Below are 22,526 nucleotides of genomic sequence, written 5' to 3'. Positions count from 1 at the left end.
CTCTCTCTCTCTCTTCTTCTTTTTGGGGGTGGGGGTTGGGGGGAAATGAAGTCATTATTTTCTTATCAGTTCAAAAGGGAATTGAATAAATAAGTATAACCCCCCCCCCCCCCCTTCTCTCACCCTCCAAAATAGAGCCCAAAAATTGAAAGTCAATTTGAAATTATAAATTAGTTATTCCACAAACTTGTTTACAACTCTGTGATTTTAGCTTCTCTGCCCCCAGTGTCAAGTCTGTTGAGCAGTTATTTTTACATAGCAGTTGTTTTAATTTCAGATGTACAATGTACTGCAGCCTCATTGAACTAATTATTCTTTGTTGGATATGAGCTACCTGATGATAAGACCAATGTAAGCTTCATTAATTTTGCTGACAACTTTTGCTTCATAGGTATCTGTCTCCAAGGCCTGTGCAATCATTGTCCTTGCTGAAGATGGAAATACTGACCAGGCCTTCTTGAGTGACAACATTGATATTTATAATGGTTGATATGAGATAAGGTTAAATTGCTATTAACTCACATTTGATCTGATACAGAGTGATGCTCGTGCACTTAGAACAGTTTTAAGTCTAACCGGAGTTAAGGAAGGGCTTAGAGGACACATAGTTGTGGAACTTAGTGATCTTGACAACGAGATCTTTGTTAAACTCGTTGGCGGAGATAATTGGTTGTTTGATGATTCAATGTGCTCGGCAGCCAGGACTTGCATAGGTTAATTTCCTTTACTCTATACCCTTTAACATTATTTTGATAGTTTCCTAATGTTAATTTAGTATTTCTTTTTTATATTACTAGTTATTTGAGTTTCATTTACTGCCCTGTATCACCATATTATGCAAATTAAGTGCTATAATAAGATTCATTTAATTACTTGTATGGGATGTCTGTACTTTTTTCCCTTGATGGGTTGTTGTCTGTGGCAGATCTGGGAAGATATTCTTGGGTTTGAAAATTGTGAGTTCTACATCAAGAGATGGCCACAGTTGGATGGCATGCAATTTGAGGATGTCTTAATTAGTTTTCCTGATGCCAATCCTTGTGGAGTCAAGGTTGCATCATATGGTGGTAAAATTGTTCTTAATCTGGAGGATTCCTATATCCTACAAGAAGGCGATGAAGTGCTTGTTATAGCTGAGGATGATGACACCTATTCTCCAGCAGCATTGCCTATGGTGCTTACATTTTCCTTGGAACATATAGATTTCAAATAAATTGCTTGATATTCTGCTAGTTTGTTTAATTTTTTTTGTTTAGTGGAATAGTTGAGGTATTTCGTTGTGGGAGACTTAGTTCACTCCACTTGCCATGCACATGCACACAAGAAAAAGAAATGCTTTGATTACTTTTTGTCCACATCAGGTGATATTCAGACCCTTCGATTGAAAAGGGAAAGGAAGCAACAAATAGACTTAGAAAAAAGTAACTGTCTGAAGTAGGAAAACATTTCTATGACTTGGCTAGGAGCAAATATAGGCTATATAGTTGATTTAGTAATCAACATTACAAGAAGCCAATGATCAATATCTCTTGGAGAAATACAGATCTGCTTCAGCATATTGCAGTATTTCTATTCTATTGAACTATATGCTTTTCTAGTGTTCAAATGAAATTGTCCATTGGACTGCACTGGAACAGCTTTGCTAATGTTTTTTCATTGAGAATTTGAGTGTTACTTGCATTTGGCTAGATGTTAGGTTCAAATTATATTGATTAAAAAATTTATTTCTCCCTCATAAACTTCTGTCTTTGGTTATTGGCCGATCTTTTCCTCTAAAAAGGATTTCCTAGACATAAATGTTCATGTACATGCAAGAAAGATAAATATTGCAACAATATAATTGTAGCTTCACTAAGAGGTTTTACCATTTATAAGTTGTGCATGTTTGTTTGTTGCCAATGAGCTCTAGTTCAAATGGCACTTCCTCTTTTTGCAAGAGTTGACTGCAGGTAAGGTTTTGAGTTCAAAACCCACTTGATGTGTGTGTAACTTATCAATTAAAAAAAAAGGGTCCATTTTTGTCATTATATTCCATAAAATTGAGGTGTCAATGCTTATACCATCACAATAACCTAATCAAATTAGATAGGTCTACCACCTCATAGGAAATAAAGAGCTGTTGAATGCACTTGAAGTATTAAACAAACCCATCTACTTGACCAATTAAATTTTATAATCATGTGGGTTGTCCCTACTTGATCTCTTAAGTCTTAAGTGGTGTGCAATGCTATCGGATCTGTCAACCTATGTATGCCTTGATTGTTTATTGTATAAATAACTGTACTTTGACAATGGTGCCCATTGTTAATGCAAAGGTAGTCATTTCCATTGTACTAAATATGATTTGACAAAATAAATACAGGAGCAAATAAAATAAATGTAATGTTTTTGGAACCAGATGACATCTCTCTCGTAACTGACAACTGGTGGAGGGTAAAGTCATAACTTCAATCTAATACGAAAGCATGATTTGTGTTTTCTTTTTAAATTAAAGTTAATAAGTCACAGTTAGGCCAATCAAACTAATATAAATAAATAGAAAATAAAAAATAAATATAAGATCTTCTAATTTGTGCACATTGGAATGATGCCTACCATGGAGTTTAAGTGAATGAGGCATACCATAATTAAAACTTACAAAAGTATGATCAATCTGATCGTTTAGGTCAAAGAAGCATCATCCAAAAACATTGCCCGACCAGCAAGAAAGTCACAGAAGATTCTACTTTGTGGATGGAGGAGAGACATTGATGATATGATTGTGGTAAGTTTTTTCTATTGAAGCCCCTAATTCCATCTTCTTTTGGCCTGAATGCTGCAGGTTTGGAGAGGAAGTCTACCCAAAGATTTTTTTGTTCCAAAATCTACAGAAAATATATTTTTATGTGGTTGGCGACGAGATATGGAGGATATGATTATGGTAATGTAACACAAAATTTGTAATCATGCTCCCAATACTTGGGCGCAGGTTCTTGTTATAAAGGAAATGGTGGTAATCATTTCAAAAACTTTTTTTTCTTTTTAATTTTTTATTTATTTTAATCTTCGTAACCAGGACACTTGTAAATTAGTTTTTACTAGCTTTCCCTGTCTTCACTTGCTATATCTGCTTTGGTGATACAGTAGAACAATTGAAATACTCAACTTTCATTTATTCATCAATGTTTTGAGGTATTGGATGCGTTTCTAGCACCTGGTTCAGAGCTTTGGATGTTCAATGATGTTCTTGAAAAGGAGAGGGAGAAGAAGCTTACTGATGGTGGACTTGACATAAACCGATTGGTGAATATATCCTAGGTTCATCATGAGGGAAATGCTGTAATACGGCGTCATTTAGAAAGCCTTCCCCTGCAATCTTTTGATTCAGTAAGTAGCATTACATTTTAGCTTCTCCTTAATAAACATTTGCACTAGGGTGGCATTCAGGAACAATTTTCATAATTAATGAGATTGAGGACTTGTGATACTTGTGGAAGTATTGGCACCACCAACAGGATCTCCCCTGGGAAAGAACTCATTGGATTAATGTAACAATGTCAGTGGTCTACGGCATACCTCTCCTGAACATTAGGTGCGAATATATTGATTGGGTGTTAACACATGCTTTTGGCTAGTGCTTCAGGGGTCCATGCGTTAGTAATACTATCCATGTGAATGGGTTGCATACTTTACTTTGTTTACCTATCAACACACACACACACACACACACACATATGCAGAGAGTTACCTATTTAATCAATCATAAATGTTTTGGCTTTTATCAGGGGAATGAGATGCATATAAGACAAGCAGATCTCTATCTTCATGAAGGGGAGGAATTGAGTTTCTATGAGATAACCTTACGAGCCTAACAAAGGAGGGAGATTGTGATTGGTTATCATTTTGCCAATGCTGAGAGAGCTGTCATCAATCCCCCTGCTAAAAGCGAGAGACAAAGGTGGTCACTGAAGGATGTATTTGTGGTTTGCTGAGAAAGACAAGTGATGAAATAGGGTATCCTTGAAAGGAAAGAAATTTTGTTGATAATTAGGATACGATTGAAGACCTTAGTCTCCAAAGTCATTGAGATTGTAAATTTACTGATGGCCTGCAAGAGAACAGACCAGCAATCCCATCTAGATCTAATATTAACTACTAAGGAAAATCTACTAGTATCAATGGTCTTTGGCTGATATTCAATTGACCTATCACGAGCACCATGAGCATAACCAATTCCAAACAAATTATTCTGTCATTTCACAAATACATAAAACTAATTGCGTGTTCACAATGTTGCATCAACTGAAGTTCAAGATAATTTTCACAAAAATAAGTTCAAATCTACAACACTAGTGTTCAACTTAGTTCCAAGGAAAGAGAACAAAACTAGAATAGCAACAAACAACCTAGTGCCAATACAAGAAAATAAATATCACCATGTACAAGAATAACTTGCAACGAAAATACTTCGTCCTTAATCATTAGTCAATATGTTGATATGATTACATACAGTACAAGTAAAACAATAAGTTTATGATTACATACAGTACAAGTAAAACAATAAGTTTACTCCAATATAGAGATAGCTTTATCTAATGGGAGGGAGTCATGAAGCAACCAAAGTGCCAAACTAATTATACTATTTGTTTCACTGTTGTCCCTGTGTTATATAAAAATAACTAAATATACTACCTAGGGGTGGGTCAAAGGGCCCTGCCTTGGTGAGGTTCCACGTCATGGAAATAAATAAATAAAATGTATTGATAATGGAACTCTTACTTTAAAACAGCTATCCTACACACCCTCATATGAATAAAGATTCAAGAATCTCTAGTAACACTCAAATCGTCGTAAGCACAAATAGGATATCAGAATTATGATGGTTGGACACAAAATAGATCCTACCTTTTGGCAAAAGATAACTAAAAGGTATGAAAGTGAAAGAGATAGTAACTTAAACTTATTGATATTTCAGAAGTCTGACAGCTTTAAAGCAATAGTTTAACTTACAAGCACCCATAACCTGCTTTAAAACTAAATTTGATAAGCAAATTACAACCATACTACTTTTGTAAAACTAAAACTGATTCAAGAACTAACTTGGTGCAGACCTAATCACTAAGGGTTTAATAATTTTGAGGCTGGTTTAGGGAGTGCATACCCATATAAGGGGTATGATATTTCGCATTAACTTTACATTAGAAAATTTTTGAAACACCTATCCATGAAAAAGGGTTTAATGCAACAAAATAAGGGCACAAAATAATCGCAACAAAAGATCAGATAGTAAAAGGAACAAACAATCTTGTGCACAAAATGGGAAAGAAACACCATCTCATAAAAAGTATTAAATTTTACTAGAAGCAAATATACATCACTTATATAATGACAAGCGATAGGTTAAAATATAAAAGTTGTCCTTGATCTTGAAAAACTAAATAACCTTCACTCAAACTTTGGAAGTAGCTCTTGAATATTTTCATCTACTTGATTAGACAACAGCAAGTCAATAAACAAGGCAGCAGTTGTTGCGTCTGCTGAAAATCCCTTGTCAACCATCATTTTGAGATATTTCATTGCCTTTGATGTCTCACCATGTTGCAATAACCCTTGGATTAATGTGTTATATGTGCACTCGTTAGGTGAACAACCGTTGCTATCCATTTCCTCAAGCAGCTCACCTGCTTTATCAACTAGTTCATTCTTGCAAAATCCTTTGATCATTATAGTGTAAGTCCGAACATTAGGTTGCAATCCTTTTGCAAGAAGACCACTAAAGATTTCTCTTGCAGTTGTAAGTTCCCCAACATTGCAAAAACCATCAATCAAGATGTTGTAAAACACAATATAGTGGTCCAACTTTTTTTCTTCCATCTCCCGAAACAATGCCATTGCCTCAGCAATTCATCTATTCTTACAAAATCCATCTAACAAGATGGCACAGGTTTGGGGATCTGGATGTTGGCCACAAGCTCGCATTGTATTGAATAGCTCTAGTGCAGCCTGGACTCTCTCCACTTTGAAAAACCCATCGATAAGAGTGTTGTAAGTCACAACATTAGGAATCATTCCTTTGTTGGACATTTCATGAAAAAGACGCATTGCCTCATCAATTTTTTTACTTTTGCAATATCCATTTATCAATATGTTATAGCTAAATGCATCGGGTGAACAACCCTTCTCAACCATCATATTAAACGTCTTAACTGCCTCATCCAGTCTGTTTTGCAAACAATAACCATCAATCAAAGAATTGTAAGTGACTATGTTAGGATCAATGCCTCTTTGAATCATTATATCAAAAACTTCATTTGCCTCAGTCAACATCCCTTCCTTGCAACGTGCGTCCACCAATATGCTATATGTTTGTACATTTGGCATGACCTTCCTTTGCTCCATCTCATTCAACAAAGTAGCTACGTCCCTCCACCGGCCAAAATTGCATAGGCCTTGAACTAAGGAATTGTAAGTGACAATGTCTGGTTGAATGCCTTTACTCGTCATTTGAAATAAAAGGTTCAAAGCCTCAGTTACCAATCTATCTTTACATAAACTGTCAATGACCATGCTATAGAGCACCACATTTTGTTCAAAATTCCCTTTTTCAAGCTTCCTGAGCAACCTAATAGCCACACCAGTCTGGCCAATCTTACACAAACCATTTACTATCGTTCCACAAGTATATGCATTAGGTTGGTACCCTTTGTTCTCCATTTCCTCTACCAAACTCACAGCTCCAGAAATATTACCTTTAAGACAAAGCCCCTTGACAAGAGTGGTTAGAGTTATACAGTTTGGTTGATATCCAAGTTTCAAAATTGTTGCTATGATCGAGAAACCAAAATCGACCCGGTTCAGATGGCAGAAGCAATTAATCAAAACAGGGAGAGTATAATCACTGGGAGCGATTCCGAATGATTCCATTCGTTTAATTAGAGTAACAACTACAGAGTAATGCTTCATTCTTGCAATGCCACCCAACAATAGAGTAAAATCTCCAATGAAAGGCAAAGGGTCCATGTGAAGCATTCTATCAAACAGGCCTAAGGCATGATCAAGATTTTTAAAGGTTACAGATTTGCAGTGATGTCTCACAGATTTCAAAAACTGATTCCGATTCTGATATGGGGTTTTCGCATTTTCTCTAATAGTAGAACAATAATGAGAAGTATAAGAACGAAATGGAAGGCTTACTCTAATAATCAAACGATTGCATATAAAAAGAAGAGAGGATGTTGATTTACCCATTTCACAATGACGACAGTCTCAGCTACCAGCTCGGGTCGGGTTTGGTTTCGGCTTAGCTTCGGAACTTCAAAAATCGAAAGGAGGAGAAGTCATGGTGGTGGAGTGGCAGATCGGAGAGTGAAGCAACGAGTTCGAACTTCGTTCAGAGCCCTTTTTCTCTTTTGACGAGAAAGTATATGATGAGGAGAAAATACCAAAAACAAACAGAGAGAAATAACAAAGAGAAGGAAACAAAAAACAAATGACTTGGCATTGTTTTGCTGATTCCTTTGACATTCGATTCTAACTCAATACGCTGTCGTCTCTTCTTTCTTTTTCTTTCTTTCTTTTTTATTTATTTATTTATTTGTTATTATTATTATTAGGCTAAATTTCAATTTAATTCCTTTTATTTTTTAAATTGTCCAATTAATTTCTTAACCATATATGTGTAATTGTAATCTATATATACAATTAAAATCAAAACTGAAAGAAAATCTAATTTAATTCTAAATTAGATTCTAATTGTTATCTAATTTTGCTTCAGTGTCCTACTAAGTTTTAAAAATTTTTGTTATAGGTGAGTTAATGTTGTGCAAAGGACAAAGAGTCTAATATAAATAAATCATAAAAAACCCAATAATTAAAAAAAAAAGAATAAACTCAAGTGCATATCCAAAAATAAAAATAAAATAAAAAAATGAGAGAGAGAGAGAGAGAGTAAACTCATCTATTTTAAGAAACGAGTAAATAACTAGCATTATGCTCGTGCGATACACGGTTTAATCAAAATTTGTATGTAAATAAATTTTTTTTTATTAATTTACTTAAAAATAAATAATAAAAATAAATAAATATTTTACTTTTAAGTTATATAATAAATGCATATTGTGAGTGACTAAAAATTAAAAAACTTAGAAAAAAAAGTACTGAAAATCATGATGATCGACAATTTCAGAAAGTGAAAGTTTCATAGCTAGAATGATGATTGGCATATGATTATATTTATCATTTTAATTTTTTTAATATTAGAACTAATGTTATCTTGGTAGAAAAAATATGGTTTTTAAAGTTTAGTTTTGGCATGTGTAAGTGTAACACTTGTGATGTGCCTTTCATCAACTGTTTAAGGCATAAAAAGCTTGATCCCAATAATGTAAAAACTAACGAGCATAGGCAAAGGCAGTGGCAGACTTGATATGTTCAGTGATCAGTGACTTGCTACCATAGTCCTGGCAAGCCAACAGTGTGGGCTTATCAAATGTGAACCTGCAAACCTCATGGGCCAATTGTTGTAATCTGAAGGTGGTATATATCTAGAGTTTTTTTAATCTCTAACTTATCCAGCCTTTTACTGCATTTTTGTTTCGTGTTAAAAATGAGATTGAAAATATAAAGGATGGGCTACAACTAGAATTGAATTGAGTTGTTTATGAACAGATCTAACTCAATTCGGGAAAATTTTGGTTATGTTCCTTTCTTTTAACAAACAAGCTAAATTTAAACCTGAGTTTAGACTTAACTATTAAACGAATCAAGCTCAAATATTAATAACATATTCATGAACAAGATTGTGAGTATGAGGTTTGGTTTGAGTGTATATAATATATAATATTATATATTTATATGCATACATATACAAATGTATACTCATATAGGCTTAAGATCGGTTTGTATAAGTTTGTAATCATAAGATTTCAAATTATAATTTATAATTTATTGATAATATAAACAATTCATTTCAATTTTCAAGTAAAAATTATGTGTAATTCTTAACAATTAAAGATTGATAATCTAATTTTTCTATAAATTTAATTATAACAATACAAGATTGACAAATATAATCTCAAGCATAATTTTTTTTAAGACTAAAAAAAAAATTTAATCTTGTTGTTTACTATATATATTGAGAAAGAATGTGTTGATTAATTTTTCTCAACAAGGAAACAAAATAAACAATAAGAATTTGATTTGGCAATAAGTTCGAGCTCAATATGTGTTCAAAATAAAATTATATGAACCAATCATAAACTACTAATACTCAACTCGACTCATTAATTTATAGCCTTAAAATAGGTTGCTATACTTATGTCATGATCATATATAAGAACTTGATGTATACAGAACATTTATAGTTTGTTTGGATTGAGAGAGAGTAAAGATGAGTAGAGTAGAATTTGCCAGATATTAGGCTAATTTTTGGTTAACTTTACTCTATTCTCCCTCTTTCTCCCCTCAATTCAAACAGGTCATTAGTGTTATGAAGTGGGATACTACTATGATCCCGTCTAAAGACTCTAAAGAAAGTCTAGGCCTTTCACCAATCACCCTACATTCTTTCTTTTTTGGCCGTTAAAACAAAAGAAAAAAAAAAAGAACTTAAAAGCATAATGAAGAGGACACTTAACTAATATTTATTTAATTTAATCGGGGAAACCAATTACTAAAAAGAAAGCTTTTTTCTTTATTGCCACTACATGAACAAACATCCAGGGCCATCAATTATATATGATCACTCCATTATGAGGTGACACATTCTCCACATTCTCTACAAATTGGTGTAGCCTAACCTGTTTAAACAACTTGATGCAATAAGTGTTTTCATACTTTCTCTCAAAATTAAGCTTCAAGAGATTGAGTGAGATTGAATTAGAGCAGGAAGGATGATATATACTTTGTCTTTGTCGTCAATGGTAATATATAAAATTCATTTATGATAATCAATTAGTACTAGCTATTCATGTAAAGGTCATGGAAGTACGGTGCTTAATTAATTATGAGCTATAACAGACACATTTGCATTGTCCTCCTGTTCATTTCTAAGCAAGGAAAACAGTGCTACAGCTAGAAATTTATTACTAATTATATATATATAGTGAAAAAATTATGTTAAAGCAACAACAAGAAAATGAAAAGAATCAACGCAGATAGGTTATAATTCCATATACTATTTCTTTCTTAATATCATGTAAAGAGAAGTAGAGAGACGAAATGAGAGAAAAAATAATAATCACCATAAATGATATTGTTAATGAGTTAATATACTAATGAACTTATATAAATGATATTTTTAAAATAGAGGAGCATATTATATGATGTGTAAAGTAATTTGGATTGATGGTCTATATCTACCGTAGAAAACTCCAAATGACTATATCTTTACTATTACAAATTGTAGGTTATAATAAACCCAATGTAGGATTTAAAAGATCGGTAAATGCTAGTGTACACCAGTTGTTGCACACAACCATATACACACTTTTATTTTGCGCTGAAATTGTGATTTCAAGTCATGATTTCAATATAAAACTAATTTAGTACTAAATGAAAGTGTATGGATGGTTATGTGCAACAACCATTGTAAAATTAACATTGCTTTTAAAAGTTTTCACTAAGTCCCAAACAATACATGGCATGGGAAATCTTTCAAAATTTAGGGGGGCCATGGTCCCCTCGCTCTACATGTGGCTATGCTATTGCATGGAAAGCTGGATGTTGGTCACGCCTTAGTGCCTAGTTGCCTAGGTGCTCCAATATTAAACTTGTTTTGGACCCCATTGCCACCATCATTCAGATGCATCAAGCTTGGATCTGGTTCCTTGTCTCTCAAACCTACATACCATATATATCCAATGAGAGCAATAATACTGTGTTTATGGGTGAGTTGCCTTGTCAAGAAGCTAAGTCTTAATGAGCAAAGATTGGCAGAGTTAATTGGGGGGAACTAATGGTGATTGGTTGTTGGGGAGAGGTGTTATTTTTGCAGTGAGAGGTCAAAGAATTTCATTGTGATGTTTAGGGTTTAAGATCTTCTTATGAGGGGGGTTGTATCATTCAATCGGTGTTATGTGGGCTTCTATTTTGGTGTTTATGGGTCCCTTTACTATCTTCTACAAACACATATAAGTCACTTATCTTTTTTTTTTTTTTCTTTTTTAATTAATGTAAGTTACGTTACTTATCTATCCCTCCACATATGCGTGTGCGTATATAAATATATTGGTATATTAATTTATGCCTTTGCTAGCTGCTTGATGCTGAGGATTTAAAAAAAAAAACATTTTAGAGGTATCCTTTATCAATTTTGGAATTAACTATATAATTTACTTCGGGGCTTTGGCATAGTTTTTCTATCAATGCTCATGTACCTTGAGTTGGATATGATGGAAATAAAATTTTGAGTTTCGATATTTTGCATCTCATGAATATCTGTTCCATGTAAAATACTTGAAGTAAAATGCGAACTTCAACTTTCTTGATAAGTTCTGATACTCCTACAATTTACCTTCTGAGTTGCTTATAAAAAGGGATATCAAGAAGTGAAGTTTGTTCATTAAGCAATCAGAGTAGAAATTTGTGCATGCATTTGGCCTGTTTGTCAACAGAACCAGTTCCATTGAATTTCTTAGCAAGCCATAATTGTGTTCTTTATTTAATCCGTTAAGTCTCATTAGACTCATATATTGGGAAGCAACTCAATGCTCATTTCCTAATTTCAAAATATATTTGAGAAAATATCATTGCATTGTAAGGAAATTGATTTATGTAGATCGCCAAGAGAAAAGTAAATTTATCATTTCATTGCCTCTAGGCTTTCCAACCAAGCCATTTTAGTATAAAGTAGAAATTTAAGATTCAAGTATAAAAAAACTTTACCAACTAATAAGATATTCTATTAATTTACATTTCAAAAGTATGATTTGGTTAAAAATTCATGTGTAATGTTAAAAGACTTCATCAAGTAACTTAATATTCATTGTCTTTAAAATTTAAAAGCTCTCCATTGTCTATTTCAATAAAAATGAGAAAACTCTGAGATTCAGGTGTAACATCAAAAAACTTTACCAACTATATAATAAAATATTTTCCTGTCTTTATACAACTAATAAGACAACTTACTGCCTTTGCAATAAATACACATGCGCATAAAGTAATTAAAGTTCAATTGCCACCAAACCGCCAAACTCTAACTTCTACAACTAACACAATGCAGCTAGTGCGCATGCTTTCTCATCATGTCTAGCTAGGGTGAAGGTTAGAAGCTAGAAAAAACCACTATGATTCCCATTTCTCTCCTATCCAAAATGTGCATGTATGAAATAGAAATACAAGGAGTTTATGTAAAGGCAAGAGTAGTGGACCGTGTTGTTCGAGTAGATGGTCATATTGATGAGCTAAGGTCTTCCTTTGAAAAGGCTTTGGTTGCACCTATTGTGGCATTTGATATCAAGTGCACACCCAATTGCAATGGTGCAATGTTACTGATCTTTTGTGTTGGAACTCGCTGCCTTATATTTCAATTGTACTACTTGGATTCATTTCCTGAATCCATCAAGAAATTTGAGTGATTCAAATGTGTGTTTTGTTGGCATTAATTGGAGTTAAGGATAAGGTCAAGAAAATACTACAATGGCCCCAGATGTTTGGTTGTAAGACTGGTGTGGAACTGGGCCGGTCATTTGGCTGCTAGGGTTCTTAAGAAGCCTAATCTAGATGGGTGTGGTTTAGTTGAGTTAGCAAGTGAAGTTGGGATATACTATGAGGAACAAAAAAGTATTACTTTCTCAAACTGGGGTGCTAGGGTTTTCTCACATGAACAGGTCAAGTATGCCATTCATGATGCTTATGCTTCTTATCTTATTGCAAACAATCTCTTGAGTTTGCTCTAAAATTATTTTCTTTTAAAATTGTGTGGTACTCTTATTTTTATGGGCTTTCTAGGTTATATGTTTTCTGTTTCTTTTATTTGAAATGTGAGTAGGGGTGTGTAGAAAATCCGCCAAACCCGACCCGACCCAACCCGATCCGATCCGTCGGGTTGGGTCGGTTTTTAAGACTTGGTGGGTTGGATTGGGTTACAAAACTTTTTTTTTACAATGGGTTGGGTTGGGTTTGGGTCATAAAATTACAAACCTGCCAAACCCGACCTGACCCACCCATATTTAATATATATTTAAAATATATTATATATTTAATAATTTTTAAAAAAAAAAAATCAACTGTAGGGCACTTAAATATATATTATATATTTAATAATTAAAAAAAAAAAACTAGCTGTAGAGCAGCATTTTCTCGGTTCCTCCTACTAATACTAATTTAATAATATATATAAAATATATTATATAATTAATAAATTTTTTTAAATAACCAGTTCTTCCTATCTTATATACTGATGCAGCGTAGGCGTGTAGAAACAGAATCTGTAACACACAATTACTACAATTCTTTCACGAAACCTAAGTTCCACAAGAACACTAGGCTAGTAGGCAAAATAATAGAGAAAACATCTCTAACAAGCTTTTATTAATCAACACATAACATCAATAATAAACCCCTCTATAAAGAGTATTTATAGGAATAGAATTTCTCCTACTCCTTTTAGGAAAAGACATAATAAACCTACGTCTACTTGAGAAAGGAAAAACAATTTAACTTGGAAAAGAAAAACAATTAAAATCCTAATTCAACTAGGAAAAAGAAAACAACATAAAATGTTAAAATATTTTATTCTTCCTTAACGTATCTGCATCATTTGCCAATTAGTTCACAGAAATCCTAATAAATTACTATTGTTGTTTAGTCATTAGTGTTGTTTGCCTTTAAGGAGTTACATTGATACTAATCTTTTGGTTTTTTTAATATATTAATATTTATATTTTTTTCTACTCAATTTAATAATAATAATAAAAAAAATTTGTCAAACCCATGGGTTCAATCCAATCCAACCCGACCTATGTGAGTTGGGTTGGGTTGGGTTGGATTGGACTTATGTGATGGGTTAGGTTGGGTTGAATTTTTTATGACCCACCATGGTGGGTTGGGTCAAAAAATTCCCCCAACCCGACCCAACCCAACCTATACACACCCCTAGATATGAGTGATATATGAGTTTATTAATTAGTCCCTGCATGGGATTGGAGATAGTTCTTCCTTCTTAGGTTCATATATTGTGATTCTCAAAAAAAAAAAAAAAAAAAAAAAAAAGATTCATATATTGTTTAGAGAAATGAGAAATGAAAGAGAATAAGCGATGGTATTGTTTCTTCCATTGAGCTTTTCACTATATATATATATATATATATATATATATATATACCTTATTTTTTCCCCATGCATAATATCTAATATATAATTCCATATATAAGGCAGAACTTGTCCACGTTATGAAACATTAATATTGCACGATCTGAAATGAAAAATACTAGGATATCCTTCCAAATTTTAATATATACAAGAGTTTTCCTCTTTGGCATAGATTTCACCAACATTTAATGTTTTAGATCGAGAGAAAAATTATTTTGACAAAGAAGAATATAGATCGAGATTTTATTGCCAAAATTAATTGAAAATAGAACATGATTCGTAAATTTATATATTTATTTCAAAATATTACTTCTTTGTTAAAAAAAATTATTTGATTATGTGCAACTTTTAAACTTCATTACTTCTGGACGTAATTATACTTTTATGAGTTTTATCCAACTTATTTTTTAAGAAAATTAAATCAATAAGAATAAGTTATAATTCTGTTTTTTTTTTTATTTTTTTTTTTGAGAATCAAAATTAGCTATACTTGCAAGTATAGCTAATTTTGTGTCAACTATTTCCTTATAGCTAATTTCCTTAGACTTGTTTTTTGATGAACTTCCTTATACTTATTTTATACAAGAAAAATCCAACACTTACGTTATGATTGTCAATGATTTGCTGAAACTTGATTTATTATGGTGGGCACCTTTTTTCGACCAATATTTATTTATTCTCCAAAATAAAGATCCCCCGGCCGTCTTGGAGTCATTGACTCACTGCTAGTCACTAAAAGTTTTACACACGGAATTTTCCTAGTTGTGAGTCTTGTGAAAATATTTTATAGGTAAAACTTATATACAATTCTTTAGGTGTTATTCATAAAATTTTCTAAATAAATTAAAACACACATATTTAAATTTATTACTTGGCTAAAATAAACACATATTTATATCAACCAATATAATAAAGTATGAATAGTGTTACTTCCATACATTATTTATTAAAATCATTAAAGGATCTAATGGAAATTAGTCAAATGAAATGAAAATAATCTAATACCATAAGAGGTTTAATAAAAAAGAGATTGTTGTGCTATATGGGTTCATATACTGATATACATGTTATGTGACTAATTCAATGAATGTTTAAGAAAGATAGGGGATTAGGTAAATACTGTTATAGACTAATATTGTTGAGGATCCATAGCAAACTCCTAAAATATTTGGGATTAAGACTCCGTTATGATTGTAAAATATTTCTATTACAATTACAACTGAATTAAATTATACAAGTTCTCACAGATTATTACATCTTGCAAGTCAGGAACACGCCATAAGTGCCTGTAAATAGTAACATAAGATGCAGATTCAAGAGTTTTCAAATGGATGATTTAAATCGCTTGACACAATCTGCAATGAAAAATCCAAAAATTAATAAAGAATAAGAAAGACATAGCTTGATATTTATTGTCATTAATTAAGCAGAAGAAATCAAGCAAACTAACCTGATTGAAGACAAACTGGGTTATATTCATGCATTACCCGAAGAGTTTTCAACCTAGACATGATTTTCAAATCTGGTAAATCATTGATCCGGTAGATCAATCTCATCTAACAAACACTATCATGAGATTACGTCAATGAAAACTTTCTAGTGAAAAGAAAGGTCCAAGAGGGTCTATTTATAATCAAAATTGCTTATATGAATCATTAATCTTGATATCTATAAATGTATATTCCAAATCAGCATGTCTCTCGCAAAAGTTGGCACGCAAACAAAGATGGAGAATCAAAAATTGGATTTCTTAACATAAATGTAAGGCACATTTATACTATTTCCAAATAAAAACAATAATGAAATGGTTCCAACTATGCTACCAAGAATATTTCCAAAGGATTATCATAGACAGAATTCTTACCAAAATAAATGGCGTGCATTTAATTTTTAATCTTGCCACTATATGTATTGGTAACTTGAAGTCTTGAATTGCTTTCCTGGTATGAATTATTTTCAATAGAAATGAATTATAGGAAATTAAATTATTTCCAAAATAAGATCTATAGTGTTTTTTCATTAAAAAAAACCAGGGAAATTTAATTCATACCATAATAAGTTAATTATAGATTATATATGTTAACTAATATTAGAGCATATCATGTTTGAGTAATTCTTAGATACTTTCGGAGTATAGGTAATTGTATTTCCTCCTCTTACATTCATGATATGGTCCACTTATTAAATTTATGGTGAAGTCCATCATAAATGTGAGAAGAAAGAGCATTATTTCTCTGTGCTCTAAGAGTAATTAAGAATTTTTTATTGCGTTCATTTCATAATGATTGCTATTTAGTATAAGGCAAAAATTCTAAGGATTATTTTTTTAAAGTGTAGAATGGATTTGATTCTAATTTAATAATTTGACAACAAGAGATTTTATAATCTATAATTATTTATAAATTTCTTGTAATAGCATATTTCATATTCCGACTAAAAATCATCTTTTATGTTAATGCATCAACGATGAACTGTAACTTTCTTAATGCCCACAAAGGAAGAAAAGAAGAAAAATAAGAAAATCTCTTCTAGAGTTTATGGAATCATTTATGCTCATTTAAAAATAGATATTTGCTCCCTAAGACACAAGACCATAAGAGATTTATTTATTAATTTTAATTTACTATTATTATTATTATTTTATACAAGATAGAATTCTACTTTAGCCTAATCTAAGTGTATGTGTGTGTGAAACTCTCTTTTGGAGACTTGAACCCTGACTCTTACCCCCTACATCCTACAAGTACTTATATTTGTGAAGTGAATATCATGCCAAGGATGTGTGGTGATATAATTATTATTATTTTAATAATGTCTTTGATATGTGGAAAATTAAATCATGATCTTAAAGGATGATTTTTTTTTTTTTTTTTAAAATTGAATTTGGTGAAAAGTGAAACCAGGCCCGGCCCAAGTTTGCATAATGAATTTCTGTTTGACATTTGCTCAATCTCAAGTCCAGCCCAAGATGGCGTGTTATAAATCAATCTTGGACAATGTAGACATCTTCCAGAACCATTGAAAAAATGGGCTAGGCAAGTTATCTCAACAATCTTGCTATGCTGAGATGTAGGAGATTCCGGATAATATCACTGGTCCACAAAGTTTTTAGCACCACATGGAATTGATTTCCAAAATATTCAGCATTTTCCAATTTCTGAGAAAAGTTTTTACCGACTAACACAATTTGAAATTTGATATAGAATCTTTAGCTTTGACTATGCATATGAATGTGTCATAAAGTAATTAGATTGTTTTGTGGTACAGGTGTGATGGTTTTACTATGTGCCCTTCAAGTCCTAAATATATTTAGTACAAGTTAGAAACTCAAGATGATGGGTTCTTAATCCTTGCCAGTTGTCACGTTTAATTTCATGAATGGCTTTGAAATTTAAAGCAACCCCGACTTGTCTTAGTCTATGAGAGGATCAAAAGTCAAAACCATGATCTTTATATCTTAACTCTCTCACTTTAAGAGCTTGGGTCCATTCTATGACTTCAATATCAACAAGTGACATTTTTACTAGAAGGAAAGAATATCCCATGGAGCAATTGTATGTAACCAATTAGCCACTTACTTGGTAATTCTGTTATTCACAACCTAGCTAAACATGTTAAATATGTTAGAGGTTTTTTGGTGTGGATGAAGGAGGATGTACACCTTTATTCTGTCTTAATTTTAGCAAAAAACGGTTGATTTGCTTTCAATGAAATTCCAAGCTTTTATTCTTTAATAATAAAATAAAAAATAAAAAATAAATAAAAAAAACTAGCTGCCCATTGTATTATATAAGATCTACATGTTGTGAGGGGTTTACACACTATAAGAAGATGAATGTATATAACCGCTTTATTATAAATAATCTTTCTTACAGCTTTACTTGAAAAGTTAAAAATATCTAGACAAGATGGAAATTGCCAATTGGACCATCAACTGAAATAATGATTTCATGTAGCAATAACAAAGTAAAAGGAACTCAAATACGGGTTTGATCTCTGCTTACATCAAAAAAGCAATTAGTATTTTAGTCTGATGATAAAAATCAACCATAAGAATTAGATGACATAAATTGGAACAATCTCTTAAAAAAACTTAAATATAAACTAGATATGGATAACGCAAAGGAGTAAAAAGTTTCTTAAAAGAAACACATTCCTTGTATGATATCCTCCATGGAGGCTAGCCAGCCCAACAAACTAGACTAGTGGACCCTTTTTTTGGAAATTTTCCCCCGCAGTAATGCCATGGCCTAAAAAACACTGTTGGGTGCATCTGTAGATTTATTCAAGAAAAGGAAAAAAACAAAAACAAAAACAAAAACAAAAACAAAGAATAGAAAAGGCCCTAGCCTGTTGGGAATGGTAATATATATACTTTAAATTATAAACTTCATTCACTTTTCAAAATCTAATTTTCACAACAATAAAATCCATAATTAAATCATCCAAATATATCACACAAAACAAACTAAAATAATATCAAATATGGTAATCCTAATATTTTGTAAATTACAAAAAAAAAAAGGACAAAAATAAACAAGAGAGGCAAAGGGATCTGGTAACAAACTTGAAAAAAAATCGGAGTTGTGAAAAGATGAGGTGGTAGGAGTGGTGGTCCTTGGTGGTGAGGGAAGGGGGTGAAGAGAAGGAAAGGTAGAGACTTGGGTTAGTGGGATCGGTGAGCTGAGCATGCGGAGTGGTTCTTTTGCTGGTTTAATGGGCTTTGAAAATAACAAAGGAGGAGGATGAGAGAGATAGAGATAGGCGTTGATGGGTTTTGATGAGAGAGAAAGAGAGTGATTTGTATTGCCATATATGTATGTGTGAGAGAGATGCCGTGTCAGAGAGAGATTGTTAACGTTAGGTTAACCAAATCTTTCTTAAAACAGCGTATTTTTGGCATGATGATCACTTCATAAATAACACATTTTTGGTAAAATGGTCATTTCACAAGTATAAAATTCTTGTGAGCATAGGGGGGTTAAAGATTGGATTTAAGTTTATAGGAAGAAATTTTATATCCATATACTCTTAGATTAAATCTAATATAGAATTTTTATCTTTTATTAAAAAAATTAAGTAATTAAAAAATATCTTTCTTAAAATTGGTCATGTGTAACGTACATGACCATTGCATATGTATTGCTTAAAATTGGTCATCTGCAACATACATGACCATTGCATATGTATCGTTTAAGACATTGTGTAGTGGAATTTTTTTTTTTTTTAATAAAAGTGTGGTGGTCCTGGTGGAATTTATGTTACTGTAAGACATTATTGACACTCACTCGAACATTTAATTAAATCCCCATAGTTTGCTAATAAATTAAAGTCCCAGGCTGGTTCGGTCTGGATTCCTATATACATATATATAAATATATATATATATATATATTTATTTATTTATTTATATATTTATATATATTAAATCCCCTTAGTTACTGACTATAGACATTAAGGATCTATGAGGTTATTAGTCCCTGCATGGGACTGGAGATGCAGTTCCAAGCTTGTTCAAATACTGTTTTGAGAATTGAAAATAGAAAGAATAATTAATTAGCGATTTATTGTTTCTTTCTTTTTGCTTTATAACATTTATCTTCGATTTGTTCCATGCATAATATCTAATAATTCCATAGTAGTCCGAAGTTGTCCACATTATGCAACATGCCATGATTTTAAATATTGAAGTCAACTAGTAATTAGGGTATCCTTCCGAATTTTAATACAAGATTTGTGTTTTTTTTTTTTTTTGGCATAGACTCTCTATTTCACTTGGAATCGAGAAAAAGAATCCATTTTACGTTTATAAAATAAAAAAAAAATTAAAAAAAATCATTTTACAATTAAAATTTTATTTATATATTTAACAATACACATATTATCACATTAATTAAAATTCTGAATGACACTATATTGAATATACTCCTAAACGTAATGGTCAATCCAAATTATGCAATGGATCTATATTGAATGGAGATTATCATTTTCTATAGAGTTCACCAACATTTAATCTGTGTTAGAGAAGAATTCTCAATTCTTTGGACAAAAAAGTATACAAGTAGATCATGATTTTATTGCCAAAATTAATAAAAATCAAACATGATTCTAAAAGGTTTTATTTATTTATTTTAAAATGTTATAAGGACTAAGTAGTCAAGTGAATCTACCATTAACCATGAGTCTTATACCTCAATTGGCATTTCTATGTGTTTCAACATAAAAATATAAGGTCCAAATCATTTCTCTCACATTGTAACTATTAAATTATTTAAAAATTTGATATTTTATTTCAAGAACAAAATAATAATAATATGATGTCATAAGGAATGTAGTTAGACCAAAAAAAAACACCCAAACAAACAGACAAACAAACCAACCAACCTTATTGTCATATTATTGTGTCCTACCTATCAAAAGTTCAAAAGCATTGGATTGCTACGTTTATCCAATTTTCTGTGGGGAAAAAGAATTGCTATTAGGCAAGTTGATTATAACATATATACATCATCTGAGTTGTGAGTTGAGACCAAAGGCAGTTTTTTTTTTTTTTGGGAAGATGACCAAAGACAAGTTGGTTGTGAAATCAAATATTAATCCACTATATCTCCCAAGCTTCACTTATCAACAAAATGCGAGATAAACAATAAGGTACATTCTTTTGCATAATATTAATTAGCCATTTCTACTACAAAGGTCAAATAATTTATTTACATTTCACGAACATTCTTATGTCCTTCAAGGTAGGTATGCTCCATATGTGATTGTGATAAATAGCACATGGTAGAGATTTTAAAATTCTTGAATGGATGATTTAAATCATCTAACACAATCTGCAACCAAAAATCCAGAAATAAAGAGTAATAAAGACATAGCTTTATATTGATTATCATAAAGAACAAGAATTCAAGATAAACTAACCTTATTGAAGACCAACCGGGCTATATTCATGCATTACCCAGAAAGTCTTCAACCTAGATATAATGTTGAAGTCTGGTAAATCACTGATCCAATAGATCAATGTCATCTAACACACTCTCATGAGGCTACATCAATAAAAAATTTCTAGTGGAAGGAAAGGTGGAAGATGGCCTATTTATATCAACATTGCTCATGAATATCAATTCTCTTGACATCTATAAAAGTAAATACCACAGCAACATGCCATATGCAAATTTCAGCATGCAAATAAAGAATGGACAATCACAAATTGGATTTCTTAACATAAATGTAAGGCGTATTTATAATGTTTCCAAATAAAATAGACTATTTAACATAAATGTAAATGAAATGGTTCCAACTATGTTTCCTAGTATATTTCCAAATCATTATCATATATTGGATTCTTTACCAAAATAAATTGTATGCATTTAATTTTTTATCTTGCCACTATATGCGTTGGTAATTAGTTGTTTCCTTGGTATTAGGTATTTGAATCATGGGAAATTATATGCTTTCCAAAATAAGATCAATAGATTTGTTTTTTTTTTTTACTAGGCAGATAAAATTATTGCTGGAATTAGATCAAATCTTATCTTGTATATGTAATAAATTAATAAATAATTTCTTTTAGAGAATTTCAACCTATGGTGTCAATTCGTGATGATGCTTTTTATTATTAGACCAAGATACCAATCGGTTTTTGGTATAGATGGGGATTGAACCTCAAATTTCTTATTCAACTATCAAAGATTTTACCAGTTGGAATAACGGAAACCCACAAATTAATAAATAAATAGATGTTCCACTTTATGAGATTAATATTTTGGAAATCTCATAGTTGAATTACATATTCTCTATGTTTTTAACATGTATAACAAATTTCATATCAATTAAATGTTATTTACTATTAGATCTATAAACTCAACTTTGATGCCTACTTTTATAGTACATATTATAAAAGTATGTACAAAAACTTGAATTTTAGACATTTTATAGATGAGATGGTCATTGTTATCCAATCATCTTAAAATTTTGCAAGCATGGAAGGTATATCCAACAGTAGATTTGTTAAATTTACATACAATAAAAACAAATATTTAGTGGTGTATATTGCTAAAAGATAAGATTTGAATCTATAACAATTATTTTATGATAATTACTCTTGACCATAAGGCAAAAATAATCTTGATTCATTATTTGACAAATAAGAGATTTTATTAATTAAGATAATTAGAATTCATGACTCTAGATTTTTTTTCATAACATATTTCATGTTCCTACTAAATATTATCTAT

General features: G+C 31.5%; 2 pseudogenes; one reads left to right on the top strand and one right to left on the bottom strand.

The window, feature by feature from the left end:
• Positions 1-523: 523 nt before the first annotated feature.
• Positions 524-4,160, top strand: LOC115979345 (annotated as a pseudogene).
• Positions 4,161-5,313: 1,153 nt separating this feature from the next.
• On the bottom strand, positions 5,314-7,443 carry LOC115979343 (annotated as a pseudogene).
• Positions 7,444-22,526: the final 15,083 nt, after the last annotated feature.

Source organism: Quercus lobata, chromosome 3, assembly GCF_001633185.2.
Source record: "Quercus lobata isolate SW786 chromosome 3, ValleyOak3.0 Primary Assembly, whole genome shotgun sequence".
Taxonomy (NCBI): domain Eukaryota; kingdom Viridiplantae; phylum Streptophyta; class Magnoliopsida; order Fagales; family Fagaceae; genus Quercus; species Quercus lobata.
This window is presented reverse-complemented; position numbering and strand designations above follow the sequence as displayed.